The 15,852-nt window shown below is 46.9% G+C and overlaps 6 non-coding genes and 46 pseudogenes across 6 annotated transcripts; all 52 read right to left on the bottom strand.

Moving 5' to 3' along the window:
* LOC146297445 (5S ribosomal RNA) overlaps positions 1 to 112 on the bottom strand; it is a 119-nt pseudogene extending 7 nt beyond the window's left edge.
* A 172-nt stretch (positions 113 to 284) lies between these two features.
* Positions 285 to 403, bottom strand: LOC146297444 (5S ribosomal RNA; annotated as a pseudogene).
* A 227-nt stretch (positions 404 to 630) lies between these two features.
* On the bottom strand, positions 631 to 749 carry LOC146297443 (5S ribosomal RNA; annotated as a pseudogene).
* A 178-nt stretch (positions 750 to 927) lies between these two features.
* Positions 928 to 1,046, bottom strand: LOC146297442 (5S ribosomal RNA; annotated as a pseudogene).
* A 173-nt stretch (positions 1,047 to 1,219) lies between these two features.
* On the bottom strand, positions 1,220 to 1,338 carry LOC146297441 (5S ribosomal RNA; annotated as a pseudogene).
* Positions 1,339 to 1,510: 172 nt separating this feature from the next.
* On the bottom strand, positions 1,511 to 1,629 carry LOC146297440 (5S ribosomal RNA; annotated as a pseudogene).
* A 241-nt stretch (positions 1,630 to 1,870) lies between these two features.
* On the bottom strand, positions 1,871 to 1,989 carry LOC146297439 (5S ribosomal RNA; annotated as a pseudogene).
* A 172-nt stretch (positions 1,990 to 2,161) lies between these two features.
* On the bottom strand, positions 2,162 to 2,280 carry LOC146297438 (5S ribosomal RNA; annotated as a pseudogene).
* Positions 2,281 to 2,513: 233 nt separating this feature from the next.
* LOC146297437 (5S ribosomal RNA) lies at positions 2,514 to 2,632 on the bottom strand (annotated as a pseudogene).
* A 173-nt stretch (positions 2,633 to 2,805) lies between these two features.
* LOC146297436 (5S ribosomal RNA) lies at positions 2,806 to 2,924 on the bottom strand (annotated as a pseudogene).
* Positions 2,925 to 3,096: 172 nt separating this feature from the next.
* Positions 3,097 to 3,215, bottom strand: LOC146297435 (5S ribosomal RNA; annotated as a pseudogene).
* A 231-nt stretch (positions 3,216 to 3,446) lies between these two features.
* Positions 3,447 to 3,565, bottom strand: LOC146297434 (5S ribosomal RNA; annotated as a pseudogene).
* A 173-nt stretch (positions 3,566 to 3,738) lies between these two features.
* LOC146297433 (5S ribosomal RNA) lies at positions 3,739 to 3,857 on the bottom strand (annotated as a pseudogene).
* A 172-nt stretch (positions 3,858 to 4,029) lies between these two features.
* LOC146297432 (5S ribosomal RNA) lies at positions 4,030 to 4,148 on the bottom strand (annotated as a pseudogene).
* Positions 4,149 to 4,385: 237 nt separating this feature from the next.
* On the bottom strand, positions 4,386 to 4,504 carry LOC146297431 (5S ribosomal RNA; annotated as a pseudogene).
* Positions 4,505 to 4,677: 173 nt separating this feature from the next.
* LOC146297430 (5S ribosomal RNA) lies at positions 4,678 to 4,796 on the bottom strand (annotated as a pseudogene).
* A 173-nt stretch (positions 4,797 to 4,969) lies between these two features.
* On the bottom strand, positions 4,970 to 5,088 carry LOC146297429 (5S ribosomal RNA; annotated as a pseudogene).
* A 178-nt stretch (positions 5,089 to 5,266) lies between these two features.
* On the bottom strand, positions 5,267 to 5,385 carry LOC146297428 (5S ribosomal RNA; annotated as a pseudogene).
* A 174-nt stretch (positions 5,386 to 5,559) lies between these two features.
* Positions 5,560 to 5,678, bottom strand: LOC146297427 (5S ribosomal RNA). The gene has a single exon (XR_014744525.1). It is a non-coding gene; the product is annotated as a 5S ribosomal RNA (ribosomal RNA).
* Positions 5,679 to 5,846: 168 nt separating this feature from the next.
* On the bottom strand, positions 5,847 to 5,965 carry LOC146297426 (5S ribosomal RNA; annotated as a pseudogene).
* Positions 5,966 to 6,141: 176 nt separating this feature from the next.
* LOC146297425 (5S ribosomal RNA) lies at positions 6,142 to 6,260 on the bottom strand (annotated as a pseudogene).
* A 225-nt stretch (positions 6,261 to 6,485) lies between these two features.
* On the bottom strand, positions 6,486 to 6,604 carry LOC146297424 (5S ribosomal RNA; annotated as a pseudogene).
* A 173-nt stretch (positions 6,605 to 6,777) lies between these two features.
* Positions 6,778 to 6,896, bottom strand: LOC146297423 (5S ribosomal RNA; annotated as a pseudogene).
* A 173-nt stretch (positions 6,897 to 7,069) lies between these two features.
* On the bottom strand, positions 7,070 to 7,188 carry LOC146297422 (5S ribosomal RNA; annotated as a pseudogene).
* Positions 7,189 to 7,366: 178 nt separating this feature from the next.
* Positions 7,367 to 7,485, bottom strand: LOC146297421 (5S ribosomal RNA; annotated as a pseudogene).
* Positions 7,486 to 7,659: 174 nt separating this feature from the next.
* Positions 7,660 to 7,778, bottom strand: LOC146297420 (5S ribosomal RNA). The gene has a single exon (XR_014744514.1). It is a non-coding gene; the product is annotated as a 5S ribosomal RNA (ribosomal RNA).
* A 170-nt stretch (positions 7,779 to 7,948) lies between these two features.
* Positions 7,949 to 8,067, bottom strand: LOC146297419 (5S ribosomal RNA; annotated as a pseudogene).
* A 219-nt stretch (positions 8,068 to 8,286) lies between these two features.
* LOC146297418 (5S ribosomal RNA) lies at positions 8,287 to 8,405 on the bottom strand (annotated as a pseudogene).
* A 178-nt stretch (positions 8,406 to 8,583) lies between these two features.
* On the bottom strand, positions 8,584 to 8,702 carry LOC146297417 (5S ribosomal RNA; annotated as a pseudogene).
* Positions 8,703 to 8,875: 173 nt separating this feature from the next.
* Positions 8,876 to 8,994, bottom strand: LOC146297416 (5S ribosomal RNA; annotated as a pseudogene).
* A 172-nt stretch (positions 8,995 to 9,166) lies between these two features.
* LOC146297415 (5S ribosomal RNA) lies at positions 9,167 to 9,285 on the bottom strand (annotated as a pseudogene).
* A 239-nt stretch (positions 9,286 to 9,524) lies between these two features.
* On the bottom strand, positions 9,525 to 9,643 carry LOC146297414 (5S ribosomal RNA; annotated as a pseudogene).
* A 172-nt stretch (positions 9,644 to 9,815) lies between these two features.
* On the bottom strand, positions 9,816 to 9,934 carry LOC146297413 (5S ribosomal RNA; annotated as a pseudogene).
* Positions 9,935 to 10,175: 241 nt separating this feature from the next.
* On the bottom strand, positions 10,176 to 10,294 carry LOC146297412 (5S ribosomal RNA; annotated as a pseudogene).
* A 173-nt stretch (positions 10,295 to 10,467) lies between these two features.
* Positions 10,468 to 10,586, bottom strand: LOC146297411 (5S ribosomal RNA; annotated as a pseudogene).
* A 172-nt stretch (positions 10,587 to 10,758) lies between these two features.
* On the bottom strand, positions 10,759 to 10,877 carry LOC146297410 (5S ribosomal RNA; annotated as a pseudogene).
* A 211-nt stretch (positions 10,878 to 11,088) lies between these two features.
* On the bottom strand, positions 11,089 to 11,207 carry LOC146297409 (5S ribosomal RNA; annotated as a pseudogene).
* Positions 11,208 to 11,380: 173 nt separating this feature from the next.
* LOC146297408 (5S ribosomal RNA) lies at positions 11,381 to 11,499 on the bottom strand (annotated as a pseudogene).
* A 173-nt stretch (positions 11,500 to 11,672) lies between these two features.
* Positions 11,673 to 11,791, bottom strand: LOC146297407 (5S ribosomal RNA; annotated as a pseudogene).
* A 178-nt stretch (positions 11,792 to 11,969) lies between these two features.
* Positions 11,970 to 12,088, bottom strand: LOC146297406 (5S ribosomal RNA; annotated as a pseudogene).
* Positions 12,089 to 12,262: 174 nt separating this feature from the next.
* LOC146297405 (5S ribosomal RNA) lies at positions 12,263 to 12,381 on the bottom strand. The gene has a single exon (XR_014744503.1). It is a non-coding gene; the product is annotated as a 5S ribosomal RNA (ribosomal RNA).
* A 168-nt stretch (positions 12,382 to 12,549) lies between these two features.
* On the bottom strand, positions 12,550 to 12,668 carry LOC146297404 (5S ribosomal RNA; annotated as a pseudogene).
* A 178-nt stretch (positions 12,669 to 12,846) lies between these two features.
* On the bottom strand, positions 12,847 to 12,965 carry LOC146297403 (5S ribosomal RNA; annotated as a pseudogene).
* Positions 12,966 to 13,194: 229 nt separating this feature from the next.
* LOC146297402 (5S ribosomal RNA) lies at positions 13,195 to 13,313 on the bottom strand (annotated as a pseudogene).
* Positions 13,314 to 13,486: 173 nt separating this feature from the next.
* Positions 13,487 to 13,605, bottom strand: LOC146297401 (5S ribosomal RNA; annotated as a pseudogene).
* A 171-nt stretch (positions 13,606 to 13,776) lies between these two features.
* On the bottom strand, positions 13,777 to 13,895 carry LOC146297400 (5S ribosomal RNA; annotated as a pseudogene).
* A 178-nt stretch (positions 13,896 to 14,073) lies between these two features.
* LOC146297399 (5S ribosomal RNA) lies at positions 14,074 to 14,192 on the bottom strand (annotated as a pseudogene).
* Positions 14,193 to 14,366: 174 nt separating this feature from the next.
* LOC146297398 (5S ribosomal RNA) lies at positions 14,367 to 14,485 on the bottom strand. Its single transcript, XR_014744492.1, has one exon. It is a non-coding gene; the product is annotated as a 5S ribosomal RNA (ribosomal RNA).
* A 170-nt stretch (positions 14,486 to 14,655) lies between these two features.
* Positions 14,656 to 14,774, bottom strand: LOC146297397 (5S ribosomal RNA; annotated as a pseudogene).
* Positions 14,775 to 14,994: 220 nt separating this feature from the next.
* LOC146297396 (5S ribosomal RNA) lies at positions 14,995 to 15,113 on the bottom strand. Its single transcript, XR_014746529.1, has one exon. It is a non-coding gene; the product is annotated as a 5S ribosomal RNA (ribosomal RNA).
* Positions 15,114 to 15,285: 172 nt separating this feature from the next.
* On the bottom strand, positions 15,286 to 15,404 carry LOC146297395 (5S ribosomal RNA; annotated as a pseudogene).
* A 174-nt stretch (positions 15,405 to 15,578) lies between these two features.
* LOC146297394 (5S ribosomal RNA) lies at positions 15,579 to 15,697 on the bottom strand. Its single transcript, XR_014744481.1, has one exon. It is a non-coding gene; the product is annotated as a 5S ribosomal RNA (ribosomal RNA).
* Between the last annotated feature and the right edge of the window lie 155 nt (positions 15,698 to 15,852).

Genomic DNA, 15,852 nt, shown 5'->3' with positions numbered 1-15,852 from the left:
AGCACCTGGTATTCCCAGGCGGTCTCCCATCCAAGTACTAACCAGGCCCGACCCTGCTTAGCTTCCGAGATCAGACGAGATTGGGCGTTGCCAGGCTGGTATGGCCGTACGAAATAAGTTGACAACCATAGGCTACTTATCCATATACAGATTTGGCAATTGACAATGCAAGGTGGTCTCTCTCTCTCTCTCTCGTGTCAAAATGAAAACAGCTTCCAGCCCCTTTCATGAAGGACTACTTGTGCATATTGCAACATTTCAGTTTCTAAGTGAATGAGCAAAAGAGCATACAGCACATGGTATTCCCAGGCGGTCTCCCATCCAAGTACTAACCAGGCCCGACCCTGCTTAGCTTCCGAGATCAGACGAGATCGGGCGTTGCAAGGCTGGTTTGGCCGTACGAAATAAGTTGACAACCATAGGCTACTTATCCATATACAGATTTGGCAATTGACAATGCAAGGTGGTATCTCTCTCTCTCTCTCTCTCTCTCTCTCTCTCTCTCTCTCTCTCTCTCTCTCTCTCTCTCTCTCTCTCTCGTGTCAAAATGAAAACAGCTTCCAGCCCCTTTCATGAAGGACTACTTGTGCATATTGCAACATTTCAGTTTCTAAGTGAATGAATCAAAAGAGCATACAGCACCTGGTATTCCCAGGCGGTCTCCCATCCAAGTACTAACCAGGCCCGACCCTGCTTAGCTTCCGAGATCAGACGAGATTGGGCGTTGCCAGGCTGGTATGGCCGTACGAAATAAGTTGACAACCATAGGCTACTTATCCATATACAGATTTGGCAATTGACAATGCAAGGTGGTCTCTCTCTCTCTCTCTCTCTCTCGTGTCAAAATGAAAACAGCTTCCAGCCCCTTTCATGAAGGACTACTTGTGCATATTGCAACATTTCAGTTTCTAAGTGAATGAGCAAAAGAGCATACAGCACATGGTATTCCCAGGCGGTCTCCCATCCAAGTACTAACCAGGCCCGACCCTGCTTAGCTTCCGAGATCAGACGAGATCGGGCGTTGCAAGGCTGGTTTGGCCGTACGAAATAAGTTGACAACCATAGGCTACTTATCCATATACAGATTTGGCAATTGACAATGCAAGGTGGTCTCTCTCTCTCTCTCTCGTGTCAAAATGAAAACAGCTTCCAGCCCCTTTCATGAAGGACTACTTGTGCATATTGCAACATTTCAGTTTCTAAGTGAATGAATCAAAAGAGCATACAGCACCTGGTATTCCCAGGCGGTCTCCCATCCAAGTACTAACCAGGCCCGACCCTGCTTAGCTTCCGAGATCAGACGAGATTGGGCGTTGCCAGGCTGGTATGGCCGTACGAAATAAGTTGACAACCATAGGCTACTTATCCATATACAGATTTGGCAATTGACAATGCAAGGTGGTCTCTCTCTCTCTCTCTCGTGTCAAAATGAAAACAGCTTCCAGCCCCTTTCATGAAGGACTACTTGTGCATATTGCAACATTTCAGTTTCTAAGTGAATGAGCAAAAGAGCATACAGCACATGGTATTCCCAGGCGGTCTCCCATCCAAGTACTAACCAGGCCCGACCCTGCTTAGCTTCCGAGATCAGACGAGATCGGGCGTTGCAAGGCTGGTTTGGCCGTACGAAATAAGTTGACAACCATAGGCTACTTATCCATATACAGATTTGGCAATTGACAATGCAAGGTGGTATCTCTCTCTCTCTCTCTCTCTCTCTCTCTCTCTCTCTCTCTCTCTCTCTCTCTCTCTCTCTCTCTCTCTCTCTCTCTCTCTCTCGTGTCAAAATGAAAACAGCTTCCAGCCCCTTTCATGAAGGACTACTTGTGCATATTGCAACATTTCAGTTTCTAAGTGAATGAATCAAAAGAGCATACAGCACCTGGTATTCCCAGGCGGTCTCCCATCCAAGTACTAACCAGGCCCGACCCTGCTTAGCTTCCGAGATCAGACGAGATTGGGCGTTGCCAGGCTGGTATGGCCGTACGAAATAAGTTGACAACCATAGGCTACTTATCCATATACAGATTTGGCAATTGACAATGCAAGGTGGTCTCTCTCTCTCTCTCTCGTGTCAAAATGAAAACAGCTTCCAGCCCCTTTCATGAAGGACTACTTGTGCATATTGCAACATTTCAGTTTCTAAGTGAATGAGCAAAAGAGCATACAGCACATGGTATTCCCAGGCGGTCTCCCATCCAAGTACTAACCAGGCCCGACCCTGCTTAGCTTCCGAGATCAGACGAGATCGGGCGTTGCAAGGCTGGTTTGGCCGTACGAAATAAGTTGACAACCATAGGCTACTTATCCATATACAGATTTGGCAATTGACAATGCAAGGTGGTATCTCTCTCTCTCTCTCTCTCTCTCTCTCTCTCTCTCTCTCTCTCTCTCTCTCTCTCTCTCTCTCTCTCTCTCTCTCGTGTCAAAATGAAAACAGCTTCCAGCCCCTTTCATGAAGGACTACTTGTGCATATTGCAACATTTCAGTTTCTAAGTGAATGAATCAAAAGAGCATACAGCACCTGGTATTCCCAGGCGGTCTCCCATCCAAGTACTAACCAGGCCCGACCCTGCTTAGCTTCCGAGATCAGACGAGATTGGGCGTTGCCAGGCTGGTATGGCCGTACGAAATAAGTTGACAACCATAGGCTACTTATCCATATACAGATTTGGCAATTGACAATGCAAGGTGGTCTCTCTCTCTCTCTCTCGTGTCAAAATGAAAACAGCTTCCAGCCCCTTTCATGAAGGACTACTTGTGCATATTGCAACATTTCAGTTTCTAAGTGAATGAATCAAAAGAGCATACAGCACCTGGTATTCCCAGGCGGTCTCCCATCCAAGTACTAACCAGGCCCGACCCTGCTTAGCTTCCGAGATCAGACGAGATTGGGCGTTGCCAGGCTGGTATGGCCGTACGAAATAAGTTGACAACCATAGGCTACTTATCCATATACAGATTTGGCAATTGACAAGGCAAGGTGGTCTCTCTCTCTCTCTCTCGTGTCAAAATGAAAACAGCTTCCAGCCCCTTTCATGAAGGACTACTTGTGCATATTGCAACATTTCAGTTTCTAAGTGAATGAGCAAAAGAGCATACAGCACATGGTATTCCCAGGCGGTCTCCCATCCAAGTACTAACCAGGCCCGACCCTGCTTAGCTTCCGAGATCAGACGAGATCGGGCGTTGCAAGGCTGGTTTGGCCGTACGAAATAAGTTGACAACCATAGGCTACTTATCCATATACAGATTTGGCAATTGACAATGCAAGGTGGTATCTCTCTCTCTCTCTCTCTCTCTCTCTCTCTCTCTCTCTCTCTCTCTCTCTCTCTCTCTCTCTCTCTCTCTCTCGTGTCAAAATGAAAACAGCTTCCAGCCCCTTTCATGAAGGACTACTTGTGCATATTGCAACATTTCAGTTTCTAAGTGAATGAATCAAAAGAGCATACAGCACCTGGTATTCCCAGGCGGTCTCCCATCCAAGTACTAACCAGGCCCGACCCTGCTTAGCTTCCGAGATCAGACGAGATTGGGCGTTGCCAGGCTGGTATGGCCGTACGAAATAAGTTGACAACCATAGGCTACTTATCCATATACAGATTTGGCAATTGACAATGCAAGGTGGTCTCTCTCTCTCTCTCTCGTGTCAAAATGAAAACAGCTTCCAGCCCCTTTCATGAAGGACTACTTGTGCATATTGCAACATTTCAGTTTCTAAGTGAATGAATCAAAAGAGCATACAGCACCTGGTATTCCCAGGCGGTCTCCCATCCAAGTACTAACCAGGCCCGACCCTGCTTAGCTTCCGAGATCAGACGAGATTGGGCGTTGCCAGGCTGGTATGGCCGTACGAAATAAGTTGACAACCATAGGCTACTTATCCATATACAGATTTGGCAATTGACAAGGCAAGGTGGTCTCTCTCTCTCTCTCTCGTGTCAAAATGAAAACAGCTTCCAGCCCCTTTCATGAAGGACTACTTGTGCATATTGCAACATTTCAGTTTCTAAGTGAATGAGCAAAAGAGCATACAGCACATGGTATTCCCAGGCGGTCTCCCATCCAAGTACTAACCAGGCCCGACCCTGCTTAGCTTCCGAGATCAGACGAGATCGGGCGTTGCAAGGCTGGTTTGGCCGTACGAAATAAGTTGACAACCATAGGCTACTTATCCATATACAGATTTGGCAATTGACAATGCAAGGTGGTATCTCTCTCTCTCTCTCTCTCTCTCTCTCTCTCTCTCTCTCTCTCTCTCTCTCTCTCTCTCTCTCTCTCTCTCTCTCTCTCGTGTCAAAATGAAAACAGCTTCCAGCCCCTTTCATGAAGGACTACTTGTGCATATTGCAACATTTCAGTTTCTAAGTGAATGAATCAAAAGAGCATACAGCACCTGGTATTCCCAGGCGGTCTCCCATCCAAGTACTAACCAGGCCCGACCCTGCTTAGCTTCCGAGATCAGACGAGATTGGGCGTTGCCAGGCTGGTATGGCCGTACGAAATAAGTTGACAACCATAGGCTACTTATCCATATACAGATTTGGCAATTGACAATGCAAGGTGGTCTCTCTCTCTCTCTCTCGTGTCAAAATGAAAACAGCTTCCAGCCCCTTTCATGAAGGACTACTTGTGCATATTGCAACATTTCAGTTTCTAAGTGAATGAATCAAAAGAGCATACAGCACCTGGTATTCCCAGGCGGTCTCCCATCCAAGTACTAACCAGGCCCGACCCTGCTTAGCTTCCGAGATCAGACGAGATTGGGCGTTGCCAGGCTGGTATGGCCGTACGAAATAAGTTGACAACCATAGGCTACTTATCCATATACAGATTTGGCAATTGACAATGCAAGGTGGTCTCTCTCTCTCTCTCTCGTGTCAAAATGAAAACAGCTTCCAGCCCCTTTCATGAAGGACTACTTGTGCATATTGCAACATTTCAGTTTCTAAGTGAATGAATCAAAAGAGCATACAGCACCTGGTATTCCCAGGCGGTCTCCCATCCAAGTACTAACCAGGCCCGACCCTGCTTAGCTTCCGAGATCAGACGAGATTGGGCGTTGCCAGGCTGGTATGGCCGTACGAAATAAGTTGACAACCATAGGCTACTTATCCATATACAGATTTGGCAATTGACAAGGCAAGGTGGTCTCTCTCTCTCTCTCTCTCTCTCGTGTCAAAATGAAAACAGCTTCCAGCCCCTTTCATGAAGGACTACTTGTGCATATTGCAACATTTCAGTTTCTAAGTGAATGAGCAAAAGAGCATACAGCACATGGTATTCCCAGGCGGTCTCCCATCCAAGTACTAACCAGGCCCGACCCTGCTTAGCTTCCGAGATCAGACGAGATCGGGCGTTGCCAGGCTGGTATGGCCGTACGAAATAAGTTGACAACCATAGGCTACTTATCCATATACAGATTTGGCAATTGACAATGCAAGGTGGTCTCTCTCTCTCTCTCTCTCGTGTCAAAATGAAAACAGCTTCCAGCCCCTTTCATGAAGGACTACTTGTGCATATTGCAACATTTCAGTTTCTAAGTGAATGAGCAAAAGAGCATACAGCACCTGGTATTCCCAGGCGGTCTCCCATCCAAGTACTAACCAGGCCCGACCCTGCTTAGCTTCCGAGATCAGACGAGATCGGGCGTTGCCAGGCTGGTATGGCCGTACGAAATAAGTTGACAACCATAGGCTACTTATCCATATACAGATTTGGCAATTGACAATGCAAGGTGGTCTCTCTCTCTCTCGTGTCTAAATGAAAACAGCTTCCAGCCCCTTTCATGAAGGACTACTTGTGCATATTGCAACATTTCAGTTTCTAAGTGAATGAGCAAAAGAGCATACAGCACCTGGTATTCCCAGGCTGTCTCCCATCCAAGTACTAACCAGGCCCGACCCTGCTTAGCTTCCGAGATCAGACGAGATCGGGCGTTGCCAGGCTGGTTTGGCCGTACGAAATAAGTTGACAACCATAGGCTACTTATCCATATACAGATTTGGCAATTGACAATGCAAGATGGTCTCTCTCTCTCTCTCTCTCTCGTGTCAAAATGAAAACAGCTTCCAGCCCCTTTCATGAAGGACTACTTGTGCATATTGCAACATTTCAGTTTCTAAGTGAATGAGCAAAAGAGCATACAGCACATGGTATTCCCAGGCGGTCTCCCATCCAAGTACTAACCAGGCCCGACCCTGCTTAGCTTCCGAGATCAGACGAGATCGGGCGTTGCAAGGCTGGTTTGGCCGTACGAAATAAGTTGACAACCATAGGCTACTTATCCATATACAGATTTGGCAATTGACAATGCAAGGTGGTATCTCTCTCTCTCTCTCTCTCTCTCTCTCTCTCTCTCTCTCTCTCTCTCTCTCTCTCTCTCTCTCTCTCGTGTCAAAATGAAAACAGCTTCCAGCCCCTTTCATGAAGGACTACTTGTGCATATTGCAACATTTCAGTTTCTAAGTGAATGAATCAAAAGAGCATACAGCACCTGGTATTCCCAGGCGGTCTCCCATCCAAGTACTAACCAGGCCCGACCCTGCTTAGCTTCCGAGATCAGACGAGATTGGGCGTTGCCAGGCTGGTATGGCCGTACGAAATAAGTTGACAACCATAGGCTACTTATCCATATACAGATTTGGCAATTGACAATGCAAGGTGGTCTCTCTCTCTCTCTCTCGTGTCAAAATGAAAACAGCTTCCAGCCCCTTTCATGAAGGACTACTTGTGCATATTGCAACATTTCAGTTTCTAAGTGAATGAATCAAAAGAGCATACAGCACCTGGTATTCCCAGGCGGTCTCCCATCCAAGTACTAACCAGGCCCGACCCTGCTTAGCTTCCGAGATCAGACGAGATTGGGCGTTGCCAGGCTGGTATGGCCGTACGAAATAAGTTGACAACCATAGGCTACTTATCCATATACAGATTTGGCAATTGACAATGCAAGGTGGTCTCTCTCTCTCTCTCTCGTGTCAAAATGAAAACAGCTTCCAGCCCCTTTCATGAAGGACTACTTGTGCATATTGCAACATTTCAGTTTCTAAGTGAATGAATCAAAAGAGCATACAGCACCTGGTATTCCCAGGCGGTCTCCCATCCAAGTACTAACCAGGCCCGACCCTGCTTAGCTTCCGAGATCAGACGAGATTGGGCGTTGCCAGGCTGGTATGGCCGTACGAAATAAGTTGACAACCATAGGCTACTTATCCATATACAGATTTGGCAATTGACAAGGCAAGGTGGTCTCTCTCTCTCTCTCTCTCTCTCGTGTCAAAATGAAAACAGCTTCCAGCCCCTTTCATGAAGGACTACTTGTGCATATTGCAACATTTCAGTTTCTAAGTGAATGAGCAAAAGAGCATACAGCACATGGTATTCCCAGGCGGTCTCCCATCCAAGTACTAACCAGGCCCGACCCTGCTTAGCTTCCGAGATCAGACGAGATCGGGCGTTGCCAGGCTGGTATGGCCGTACGAAATAAGTTGACAACCATAGGCTACTTATCCATATACAGATTTGGCAATTGACAATGCAAGGTGGTCTCTCTCTCTCTCTCTCTCGTGTCAAAATGAAAACAGCTTCCAGCCCCTTTCATGAAGGACTACTTGTGCATATTGCAACATTTCAGTTTCTAAGTGAATGAGCAAAAGAGCATACAGCACCTGGTATTCCCAGGCGGTCTCCCATCCAAGTACTAACCAGGCCCGACCCTGCTTAGCTTCCGAGATCAGACGAGATCGGGCGTTGCCAGGCTGGTATGGCCGTACGAAATAAGTTGACAACCATAGGCTACTTATCCATATACAGATTTGGCAATTGACAATGCAAGGTGGTCTCTCTCTCTCTCTCGTGTCTAAATGAAAACAGCTTCCAGCCCCTTTCATGAAGGACTACTTGTGCATATTGCAACATTTCAGTTTCTAAGTGAATGAGCAAAAGAGCATACAGCACATGGTATTCCCAGGCGGTCTCCCATCCAAGTACTAACCAGGCCCGACCCTGCTTAGCTTCCGAGATCAGACGAGATCGGGCGTTGCAAGGCTGGTTTGGCCGTACGAAATAAGTTGACAACCATAGGCTACTTATCCATATACAGATTTGGCAATTGACAATGCAAGGTGGTATCTCTCTCTCTCTCTCTCTCTCTCTCTCTCTCTCTCTCTCTCTCTCTCTCTCTCTCTCTCTCGTGTCAAAATGAAAACAGCTTCCAGCCCCTTTCATGAAGGACTACTTGTGCATATTGCAACATTTCAGTTTCTAAGTGAATGAATCAAAAGAGCATACAGCACCTGGTATTCCCAGGCGGTCTCCCATCCAAGTACTAACCAGGCCCGACCCTGCTTAGCTTCCGAGATCAGACGAGATTGGGCGTTGCCAGGCTGGTATGGCCGTACGAAATAAGTTGACAACCATAGGCTACTTATCCATATACAGATTTGGCAATTGACAATGCAAGGTGGTCTCTCTCTCTCTCTCTCTCTCTCGTGTCAAAATGAAAACAGCTTCCAGCCCCTTTCATGAAGGACTACTTGTGCATATTGCAACATTTCAGTTTCTAAGTGAATGAGCAAAAGAGCATACAGCACATGGTATTCCCAGGCGGTCTCCAATCCAAGTACTAACCAGGCCCGACCCTGCTTAGCTTCCGAGATCAGACGAGATCGGGCGTTGCAAGGCTGGTTTGGCCGTACGAAATAAGTTGACAACCATAGGCTACTTATCCATATACAGATTTGGCAATTGACAATGCAAGGTGGTCTCTCTCTCTCTCTCTCGTGTCAAAATGAAAACAGCTTCCAGCCCCTTTCATGAAGGACTACTTGTGCATATTGCAACATTTCAGTTTCTAAGTGAATGAATCAAAAGAGCATACAGCACCTGGTATTCCCAGGCGGTCTCCCATCCAAGTACTAACCAGGCCCGACCCTGCTTAGCTTCCGAGATCAGACGAGATTGGGCGTTGCCAGGCTGGTATGGCCGTACGAAATAAGTTGACAACCATAGGCTACTTATCCATATACAGATTTGGCAATTGACAATGCAAGGTGGTCTCTCTCTCTCTCTCTCGTGTCAAAATGAAAACAGCTTCCAGCCCCTTTCATGAAGGACTACTTGTGCATATTGAAACATTTCAGTTTCTAAGTGAATGAGCAAAAGAGCATACAGCACATGGTATTCCCAGGCGGTCTCCCATCCAAGTACTAACCAGGCCCGACCCTGCTTAGCTTCCGAGATCAGACGAGATCGGGCGTTGCAAGGCTGGTTTGGCCGTACGAAATAAGTTGACAACCATAGGCTACTTATCCATATACAGATTTGGCAATTGACAATGCAAGGTGGTATCTCTCTCTCTCTCTCTCTCTCTCTCTCTCTCTCTCTCTCTCTCTCTCTCTCTCTCTCTCTCTCTCTCTCTCTCTCTCTCTCGTGTCAAAATGAAAACAGCTTCCAGCCCCTTTCATGAAGGACTACTTGTGCATATTGCAACATTTCAGTTTCTAAGTGAATGAATCAAAAGAGCATACAGCACCTGGTATTCCCAGGCGGTCTCCCATCCAAGTACTAACCAGGCCCGACCCTGCTTAGCTTCCGAGATCAGACGAGATTGGGCGTTGCCAGGCTGGTATGGCCGTACGAAATAAGTTGACAACCATAGGCTACTTATCCATATACAGATTTGGCAATTGACAATGCAAGGTGGTCTCTCTCTCTCTCTCTCGTGTCAAAATGAAAACAGCTTCCAGCCCCTTTCATGAAGGACTACTTGTGCATATTGCAACATTTCAGTTTCTAAGTGAATGAGCAAAAGAGCATACAGCACATGGTATTCCCAGGCGGTCTCCCATCCAAGTACTAACCAGGCCCGACCCTGCTTAGCTTCCGAGATCAGACGAGATCGGGCGTTGCAAGGCTGGTTTGGCCGTACGAAATAAGTTGACAACCATAGGCTACTTATCCATATACAGATTTGGCAATTGACAATGCAAGGTGGTATCTCTCTCTCTCTCTCTCTCTCTCTCTCTCTCTCTCTCTCTCTCTCTCTCTCTCTCTCTCTCTCTCTCTCTCTCTCTCTCTCTCGTGTCAAAATGAAAACAGCTTCCAGCCCCTTTCATGAAGGACTACTTGTGCATATTGCAACATTTCAGTTTCTAAGTGAATGAATCAAAAGAGCATACAGCACCTGGTATTCCCAGGCGGTCTCCCATCCAAGTACTAACCAGGCCCGACCCTGCTTAGCTTCCGAGATCAGACGAGATTGGGCGTTGCCAGGCTGGTATGGCCGTACGAAATAAGTTGACAACCATAGGCTACTTATCCATATACAGATTTGGCAATTGACAATGCAAGGTGGTCTCTCTCTCTCTCTCTCGTGTCAAAATGAAAACAGCTTCCAGCCCCTTTCATGAAGGACTACTTGTGCATATTGCAACATTTCAGTTTCTAAGTGAATGAATCAAAAGAGCATACAGCACCTGGTATTCCCAGGCGGTCTCCCATCCAAGTACTAACCAGGCCCGACCCTGCTTAGCTTCCGAGATCAGACGAGATTGGGCGTTGCCAGGCTGGTATGGCCGTACGAAATAAGTTGACAACCATAGGCTACTTATCCATATACAGATTTGGCAATTGACAAGGCAAGGTGGTCTCTCTCTCTCTCTCTCGTGTCAAAATGAAAACAGCTTCCAGCCCCTTTCATGAAGGACTACTTGTGCATATTGCAACATTTCAGTTTCTAAGTGAATGAGCAAAAGAGCATACAGCACATGGTATTCCCAGGCGGTCTCCCATCCAAGTACTAACCAGGCCCGACCCTGCTTAGCTTCCGAGATCAGACGAGATCGGGCGTTGCAAGGCTGGTTTGGCCGTACGAAATAAGTTGACAACCATAGGCTACTTATCCATATACAGATTTGGCAATTGACAATGCAAGGTGGTATCTCTCTCTCTCTCTCTCTCTCTCTCTCTCTCTCTCTCTCTCTCTCTCTCTCTCGTGTCAAAATGAAAACAGCTTCCAGCCCCTTTCATGAAGGACTACTTGTGCATATTGCAACATTTCAGTTTCTAAGTGAATGAATCAAAAGAGCATACAGCACCTGGTATTCCCAGGCGGTCTCCCATCCAAGTACTAACCAGGCCCGACCCTGCTTAGCTTCCGAGATCAGACGAGATTGGGCGTTGCCAGGCTGGTATGGCCGTACGAAATAAGTTGACAACCATAGGCTACTTATCCATATACAGATTTGGCAATTGACAATGCAAGGTGGTCTCTCTCTCTCTCTCTCGTGTCAAAATGAAAACAGCTTCCAGCCCCTTTCATGAAGGACTACTTGTGCATATTGCAACATTTCAGTTTCTAAGTGAATGAATCAAAAGAGCATACAGCACCTGGTATTCCCAGGCGGTCTCCCATCCAAGTACTAACCAGGCCCGACCCTGCTTAGCTTCCGAGATCAGACGAGATTGGGCGTTGCCAGGCTGGTATGGCCGTACGAAATAAGTTGACAACCATAGGCTACTTATCCATATACAGATTTGGCAATTGACAATGCAAGGTGGTCTCTCTCTCTCTCTCTCGTGTCAAAATGAAAACAGCTTCCAGCCCCTTTCATGAAGGACTACTTGTGCATATTGCAACATTTCAGTTTCTAAGTGAATGAATCAAAAGAGCATACAGCACCTGGTATTCCCAGGCGGTCTCCCATCCAAGTACTAACCAGGCCCGACCCTGCTTAGCTTCCGAGATCAGACGAGATTGGGCGTTGCCAGGCTGGTATGGCCGTACGAAATAAGTTGACAACCATAGGCTACTTATCCATATACAGATTTGGCAATTGACAAGGCAAGGTGGTCTCTCTCTCTCTCTCTCTCTCTCGTGTCAAAATGAAAACAGCTTCCAGCCCCTTTCATGAAGGACTACTTGTGCATATTGCAACATTTCAGTTTCTAAGTGAATGAGCAAAAGAGCATACAGCACATGGTATTCCCAGGCGGTCTCCCATCCAAGTACTAACCAGGCCCGACCCTGCTTAGCTTCCGAGATCAGACGAGATCGGGCGTTGCCAGGCTGGTATGGCCGTACGAAATAAGTTGACAACCATAGGCTACTTATCCATATACAGATTTGGCAATTGACAATGCAAGGTGGTCTCTCTCTCTCTCTCTCTCGTGTCAAAATGAAAACAGCTTCCAGCCCCTTTCATGAAGGACTACTTGTGCATATTGCAACATTTCAGTTTCTAAGTGAATGAGCAAAAGAGCATACAGCACCTGGTATTCCCAGGCGGTCTCCCATCCAAGTACTAACCAGGCCCGACCCTGCTTAGCTTCCGAGATCAGACGAGATCGGGCGTTGCCAGGCTGGTATGGCCGTACGAAATAAGTTGACAACCATAGGCTACTTATCCATATACAGATTTGGCAATTGACAATGCAAGGTGGTCTCTCTCTCTCTCGTGTCTAAATGAAAACAGCTTCCAGCCCCTTTCATGAAGGACTACTTGTGCATATTGCAACATTTCAGTTTCTAAGTGAATGAGCAAAAGAGCATACAGCACCTGGTATTCCCAGGCTGTCTCCCATCCAAGTACTAACCAGGCCCGACCCTGCTTAGCTTCCGAGATCAGACGAGATCGGGCGTTGCCAGGCTGGTTTGGCCGTACGAAATAAGTTGACAACCATAGGCTACTTATCCATATACAGATTTGGCAATTGACAATGCAAGATGGTCTCTCTCTCTCTCTCTCTCTCTCGTGTCAAAATGAAAACAGCTTCCAGCCCCTTTCATGAAGGACTACTTGTGCATATTGCAACATTTCAGTTTCTAAGTGAATGAGCAAAAGAGCATACAGCACATGGTATTCCCAGGCGGTCTCCCATCCAAGTACTAACCAGGCCCGACCCTGCTTAGCTTCCGAGATCAGACGAGATCGGGCGTTGCAAGGCTGGTTTGGCCGTACGAAATAAGTTGACAACCATAGGCTACTTATCCATATACAGATTTGGCAATTGACAATGCAAGGTGGTATCTCTCTCTCTCTCTCTCTCTCTCTCTCTCTCTCTCTCTCTCTCTCTCTCTCTCTCTCTCTCTCTCTCTCTCGTGTCAAAATGAAAACAGCTTCCAGCCCCTTTCATGAAGGACTACTTGTGCATATTGCAACATTTCAGTTTCTAAGTGAATGAATCAAAAGAGCATACAGCACCTGGTATTCCCAGGCGGTCTCCCATCCAAGTACTAACCAGGCCCGACCCTGCTTAGCTTCCGAGATCAGACGAGATTGGGCGTTGCCAGGCTGGTATGGCCGTACGAAATAAGTTGACAACCATAGGCTACTTATCCATATACAGATTTGGCAATTGACAATGCAAGGTGGTCTCTCTCTCTCTCTCTCGTGTCAAAATGAAAACAGCTTCCAGCCCCTTTCATGAAGGACTACTTGTGCATATTGCAACATTTCAGTTTCTAAGTGAATGAATCAAAAGAGCATACAGCACCTGGTATTCCCAGGCGGTCTCCCATCCAAGTACTAACCAGGCCCGACCCTGCTTAGCTTCCGAGATCAGACGAGATTGGGCGTTGCCAGGCTGGTATGGCCGTACGAAATAAGTTGACAACCATAGGCTACTTATCCATATACAGATTTGGCAATTGACAATGCAAGGTGGTCTCTCTCTCTCTCTCGTGTCAAAATGAAAACAGCTTCCAGCCCCTTTCATGAAGGACTACTTGTGCATATTGCAACATTTCAGTTTCTAAGTGAATGAATCAAAAGAGCATACAGCACCTGGTATTCCCAGGCGGTCTCCCATCCAAGTACTAACCAGGCCCGACCCTGCTTAGCTTCCGAGATCAGACGAGATTGGGCGTTGCCAGGCTGGTATGGCCGTACGAAATAAGTTGACAACCATAGGCTACTTATCCATATACAGATTTGGCAATTGACAAGGCAAGGTGGTCTCTCTCTCTCTCTCTCTCTCTCGTGTCAAAATGAAAACAGCTTCCAGCCCCTTTCATGAAGGACTACTTGTGCATATTGCAACATTTCAGTTTCTAAGTGAATGAGCAAAAGAGCATACAGCACATGGTATTCCCAGGCGGTCTCCCATCCAAGTACTAACCAGGCCCGACCCTGCTTAGCTTCCGAGATCAGACGAGATCGGGCGTTGCCAGGCTGGTATGGCCGTACGAAATAAGTTGACAACCATAGGCTACTTATCCATATACAGATTTGGCAATTGACAATGCAAGGTGGTCTCTCTCTCTCTCTCTCTCGTGTCAAAATGAAAACAGCTTCCAGCCCCTTTCATGAAGGACTACTTGTGCATATTGCAACATTTCAGTTTCTAAGTGAATGAGCAAAAGAGCATACAGCACCTGGTATTCCCAGGCGGTCTCCCATCCAAGTACTAACCAGGCCCGACCCTGCTTAGCTTCCGAGATCAGACGAGATCGGGCGTTGCCAGGCTGGTATGGCCGTACGAAATAAGTTGACAACCATAGGCTACTTATCCATATACAGATTTGGCAATTGACAATGCAAGGTGGTCTCTCTCTCTCTCTCGTGTCTAAATGAAAACAGCTTCCAGCCCCTTTCATGAAGGACTACTTGTGCATATTGCAACATTTCAGTTTCTAAGTGAATGAGCAAAAGAGCATACAGCACCTGGTATTCCCAGGCTGTCTCCCATCCAAGTACTAACCAGGCCCGACCCTGCTTAGCTTCCGAGATCAGACGAGATCGGGCGTTGCCAGGCTGGTTTAGCCGTACGAAATAAGTTGACAACCATAGGCTACTTATCCATATACAGATTTGGCAATTGACAATGCAAGATGGTCTCTCTCTCTCTCTCTCTCTCTCTCTCTCTCTCTCTCTCTCTCTCTCTCTCTCTCTCTCTCTCTCGTGTCAAAATGAAAACAGCTTCCAGCCCCTTTCATGAAGGACTACTTGTGCATATTGCAACATTTCAGTTTCTAAGTGAATGAGCAAAAGAGCATACAGCACCTGGTATTCCCAGGCGGTCTCCCATTCAAGTACTAACCAGGCCCGACCCTGCTTAGCTTCCGAGATCAGACGAGATCGGGCGTTGCCAGGCTGGTATGGCCGTACGAAATAAGTTGACAACCATAGGCTACTTATCCATATACAGATTTGGCAATTGACAATGCAAGGTGGTCTCTCTCTCTCGCTCTCGTGTCAAAATGAAAACAGCTTCCAGCCCCTTTCATGAAGGACTACTTGTGCATATTGCAACATTTCAGTTTCTAAGTGAATGAGCAAAAGAGCATACAGCACATGGTATTCCCAGGCGGTCTCCCATCCAAGTACTAACCAGGCCCGACCCTGCTTAGCTTCCGAGATCAGACGAGATCGGGCGTTGCCAGGCTGGTATGGCCGTACGAAATAAGTTGACAACCATAGGCTACTTATCCATATACAGATTTGGCAATTGACAATGCAAGGTGGTCTCTCTCTCTCTCTCTCTCGTGTCAAAATGAAAACAGCTTCCAGCCCCTTTCATGAAGGACTACTTGTGCATATTGCAACATTTCAGTTTCTAAGTGAATGAGCAAAAGAGCATACAGCACCTGGTATTCCCAGGCGGTCTCCCATCCAAGTACTAACCAGGCCCGACCCTGCTTAGCTTCCGAGATCAGACGAGATCGGGCGTTGCCAGGCTGGTATGGCCGTACGAAATAAGTTGACAACCATAGGCTACTTATCCATATACAGATTTGGCAATTGACAATGCAAGGTGGTCTCTCTCTCTCTCTCTCGTGTCAAAATGAAAACAGCTTCCAGCCCCTTTCATGAAGGACTACTTGTGCATATTGCAACATTTCAGTTTCT

Source organism: Hypomesus nipponensis, chromosome 3 (genome assembly GCF_054491055.1).
Source record: "Hypomesus nipponensis isolate SF chromosome 3, ASM5449105v1, whole genome shotgun sequence".
Lineage (NCBI taxonomy): Eukaryota > Metazoa > Chordata > Actinopteri > Osmeriformes > Osmeridae > Hypomesus > Hypomesus nipponensis.
Note: the sequence above shows the minus strand (reverse complement) of the source record. Positions and strands in the feature narration are given on the sequence as shown.